The 5,194-nt window shown below is 37.4% G+C and overlaps 1 pseudogene; it reads left to right on the top strand.

The window, feature by feature from the left end:
* Nucleotides 1-4,398: 4,398 nt before the first annotated feature.
* Nucleotides 4,399-4,667, top strand: LOC102405080 (annotated as a pseudogene).
* Nucleotides 4,668-5,194: the final 527 nt, after the last annotated feature.

Genomic DNA, 5,194 nt, shown 5'->3' with positions numbered 1-5,194 from the left:
TAAATATTTGGTGTCAAATAGCTAAATCATTTTAAATAACCAACTCAGCTTTCAATCTTTCAGGCAGATACTGTGGAAAGAATCTCTCTGGATTTGAGAGCAACTTGAATTTCAATGATTTGTATTGTTGGTAAATTATTCCATTTGCTCTGATTCGTTCATGCTGGGAGAGAAAATGCAGTGTGCCTATCTCAACCTACCCATGTACAACAGTACTGATTATTGGTATTGACCCCTTCCTTTTCCATCATTCTGCACTGCAATGAAATCAGTTTCAAAAGCTTTCAAATAGATTTTTATTTACTGAAGATTTTTGGCAACTCCCATCTATATTATTTTATGCTTTTACCTCATTAAATAATTATACTGCTTGATTGTTTATTATATTCCTATACCAAATGTGTTGGGGATTAGGAAGGCAGTGTTTATAACATACTCTTTATAGCTAATTAGGTAATCTATTGTTGAATTTTCTTTGCAGTATTTTCATTGACTTTTCTTGTTAGAATACTTTTCTTCTTGGGACATTTCAAGTGTAACACAGTCTCTCTTTGTCCCTTTTATGAAAATGTCAATAGGATAGCTCTAATATTTCCTTGAAGTTCACCCACATTATATCATTTTGGTTATATTTCCTTTTGTCTGAATTACTTCTTTGAATAAATATGACTTTTCACAATCTGATCAGCAAAAAAATATACTGAAAGATAATGTGATTGATTGATAGACATGATGGTTTTATCACTCTGATTGCCATGTAAGTGGTCCACAGCAAATGCTTAGTCTCAGGACAGATACTCTTGAACCAGGGACTAATTAAAGCAATGATCAGAGTATTTTTCAGATGATTTTCTTATGTATTTAAAGTGTGAATTGACATGACTAGGGAACACTCCCATCCTCCCAGTCCACCTCCCACTCACCCTTACCTTCATATATATGTGTATATATATATATATATATATAACCCTTCCATGATATCTTCTCTGATATTTTATCTTAACGCAAGGTATATCTCTGTATCTTGACTACAGAGACAACTAGTACCTATGTAACACTGTGGTCATGATACAGATAAGGACTGAAGCTGACAAGCTCTAGGCTTAAACAGCCCAATGGGAACACTGTACAACCTCTCCAACTTTTGGCAGGATTCAATACTGTGAAATTAGCATATTACAGCACTTCACTTTTAAGTAATGTAATAATCTCCAGGATGCTTATTTAGAAGGGAATAGCTTTACGTCATTGATCGCCAATCTTAAACTAAAGCTCATTATCAGACCAAACTCATACTCTTCTATGAACACATAAACCCACTTGGCCTTCTGGGCATAACTGGGCAGGAAATGACATGCTACTGGCAGAATCCTATTTCTTACATTCCAAGACCACACACAGCAAATAATTATAACTGATCACTGATTGAATCCTGTGTGTCATGTTTGCTTCACAGATTAATCTTATTTGGAATAGTATAATAAACTATCAGAATTATCCAAAGTATTACATGCTCTTTTTACAAATCTCTGTGATTTTTTTGTAATTATGACCAAGCCTTAGGTCTTAACTGAAATGCATTGCTAATAACTTACCATAGCACTTATTGTGTTCCAAGCATAAACAGTAATTTCTGGCACAGAGTAGGATTCCTTCTTTTCAATCAAGCACGCCAACCATCCAGGGATCTCTTTGTTCCTGTGTCCTTTACCTTTAGCCTGAGACTCTTGCCTGAGAACAACTCAAATGTGGAAACCTTTAGAGTAACTCTTTGATGGCATCCTTGGGGACCTAAGCCACAGTTGAGGGGAAAAAGAACCATGGGTATGGAGGTTCCCTTAAAAAACTAAAAATAGAGTTACTATATGATCCATCAATCCCACTCCTGGGCGTATATATGGAAAAGGACTCTAATTCAAAGATACATGCAGCTCAGTGTTCATTTCAGCACTATTTACAATAGTCAAGACATGGAAGCAAACTAAATGTCCATCAACAGATGAATGGATAAAGAAGATGTGGTACCCACACATATACATATATACAATGGAATATTACTTGACCATAAAAAATAAAATAACGCTATTTGCAGTCACATGGATGGACTTAGAGATTATTACAATAAACAAAGAATATCAGACAAAGACAAATATATGAAATTACTTACATGTGGAATCCAATAAAATAATACAAATGAACTAATTTACAAAACAGACTCATAGACATAGAAAACAAACTTATGATTACCAAAGAGAAAAAGGTTGGGGGGAGGGATAAACTACAAGTTTGGTATTAATAGATACACACTACTATATATAAAATAGATAAACAACAAGTACTTACTGTATAGCACAGGGAACTATATTCAATATCTTATAATAACCTATAATTGAAAAGAGTCTGAAAAGAATATATGTATGAATAATTAAATATACCTATAACTGAATCACTTTGCTGTACACTTGAAACATTGTAAATCAACTATATCTCATTTTTTTTTTTTTAAAGAACCATGGTTGGTTTGAGTCAGTTGATGCTATGCAAAAGAGATGGAAAAAAGAATATAAGTCCTTCCACTGTGAAGAAACAGTTCACACTAGGATAGAAATGGGTAACAGTGGTGGGGAATGAGGTAATTTTAAGACACTCTTGAGGCAAAAATTAATATTCTCCAAAGTATTTTGGTAACAGGCACATTTTAAATTTTCCTGTGTAAGTGGGTTTTTGCAAATCAATAACTAAGCCCAGAGGTCTGAGATTATGGGAACAAATCTAGTTTGCTTTATATGGTTTCCATAAACCTTAAAATATTACCGTGAGAGGAAGAAAAGTTCATGGCTTTAATCTATCAGCATCACTGCGTGGTAGATCTAGAAGGTTTTATAGGATATCTTAGGGGTCTCAGACAAGATGAAGCCACTTCCTTCCTTTATATGACAGATAAACAGGCTTTCCTTGGATTGCACAAAGTTTAAGGATTGTAGTCTAAAGGAAAGTGGCTAGACATTTTGTACAAAATAATGATATTGGATTTGCAGCTAAATGGGTTTGGACTTAGTTGGAAGTTGGCTGGGCAATGAACTGAGTGTGTCTGTCCTTTACAGATGATTTCTCTACAAAAATAGCTGGCGGCAAAGATGTGGTCTTGTTTGAGTTCAGTTTCACATTAGTGAAAGACTCTAGAAAATACAGGGAACTAGTGAAAAAGAGATACGTGTTCTTTGGGGATATCACAACATGTTTACTTCAGCTCTTTCTTTAATCCAGTAAAAGTATTGGCAAAATGTTTAGTATTTGAGGCAGGGTGGTGGGAGTTCAGTCACGATGTAACTAAAGATGGTGGGAAAACCAGTTTGAATAAAATGAGTTCCAATTTGAACCTTTGCCCGTGCCTGGAACTAAAACTAAGTCAACCCACTGTTAAGTATCAAAAATGTTGAGTCATTAGCCTCATTTTTGTTTCATCTGTTTCAGAATATTTATATGTATCTGCTTTTCTTTGTCGGATATGACTGAAGCGACTTAGCAGCAGCAGCAGCTTTTCTTTATACTCTTAAAAAATAGACTGGCTTGTGGTTTATGGGGTGCAGTTCTTAGCTTGCCCTACACTCTCCTGAACTTTAAAGGGATAAATATTAAATAAAAATTCTTATCAAAATATACTGATAAATTCAGGTGTTTTTATTTGATTCCCAATATACTTCTCAGAACTCTTCTATGATTGTTTATATATATTCTGGAAATAGTTAACTGCAATGAAATCCGCTTTGGTGGGTTTCATTTTAGAGACCATTGAATAATGGAGGGGTGAAACATAACTTAGTATGAGTCCCAAAGCCACTGAGTAACCACGAATTTTTCAGCACTGCAAAGTAAAGCTTTTCTGATCATCTAATTCTGTCTCCCTCTTTCCTTTTTCACATGAGAATATTACTTTTCAAACTTTTTGATTTCCCTTTAGATCACCTCAGAGAGGCAAGCTATCTCAGAGAAAATCTGCCCCAATCTGAGATAATGATCACTACAAAAACCCTTATCAGAACTGGGTAGAGAGAAGTTAACTGTGTGAAAGAGTACCTCAAGCTGCGAAATGATTAATTCACGTCAAAAGCAGGACTAAAGTTATTAACATGTATCTCTGGATATGTCAAGCAGCCATCCATTAGTCAGTCTGAAGAACCCCTTCTAAGAAATACTGCCCACTAAAAGGATGACTACATCTTCTGAATAGAGAAGGTATAAAGGAATTTAGGGGGTCCGAAGTATTTATTGCTTTTTATAGAAATAGGCTCATTTGGCGGTACTTCCCTCCGGCCGCACCCCAGGTGCTTCCGCCCTGCCCCAGCCGCGCGGAGCTAGGAGGCCTGCAGGAGATCTCTTCCAGGGCGCAGTGCTGAGATGGACCCACTCAGGGCCTAGCTGGCCGCAGAGCTGGAGTAGAGATGATGGCCGCCATGTACAACAGAATGACCAGTGCCTACCACCGGAAGTGCATGCCTCCCCACTACAAGGAAGCAGAGCTGTCCAAGGGCGAGTCTGTGTGCCTGGACTGGTATGCCTCCAAGTACCTGGACATCCATGAGCGCATGGGCAAGAAGTTGACAGAGTTGTCTATGCAGGATGAGGAGCTGTTGAAGAGGGTGCAGCAGAGCTCTGGGCCTGTGTGAGGTGCCCGACAGTACACCCTAAGATGCACCCCATCCTTTCCCACTTGTCTAATAAAAGTGCCCTCCCACCTTGGGTGTCACCTGTGAAGACTGCCAGGCCTGGGCGCCTTCCGGAGAGTCTCCAGGAGCCTGGAGTATGATGGAGCCCTTTCCTGGGCAGAGAAGGGTATTTGTCACACTGGCCTGTGACTGTGTGTGTGAGTGTATATATATATATATTATATATTAAAACAAATTTGTTGACACCAAAAAAAAAAAAAAAAAGAAGAAGAAAGAAATAGGCTCATTAATGGCCAATTTTACTTTAGCAAAGTAAGATACATTGAAATCCCACTTCCTCTCTTCCACAGACATGTGCGTGTGTGCTTGCGTGCACCCGCTCACACACACAAGAGTATTACTCAACCTTAAAAGAAGAATGAAGTCTTGCCATTTGTAACAACATGGCTGGACTTAGATAAGTGAAATAAGTCAGACAGAGAAAGACAAATAGCATATGATTTTAATTATATGCAGAATCCAAGAAA

The sequence above is a fragment of the Bubalus bubalis genome, chromosome 10, assembly GCF_019923935.1.
Source record: "Bubalus bubalis isolate 160015118507 breed Murrah chromosome 10, NDDB_SH_1, whole genome shotgun sequence".
Lineage (NCBI taxonomy): Eukaryota > Metazoa > Chordata > Mammalia > Artiodactyla > Bovidae > Bubalus > Bubalus bubalis.
This window is presented reverse-complemented; position numbering and strand designations above follow the sequence as displayed.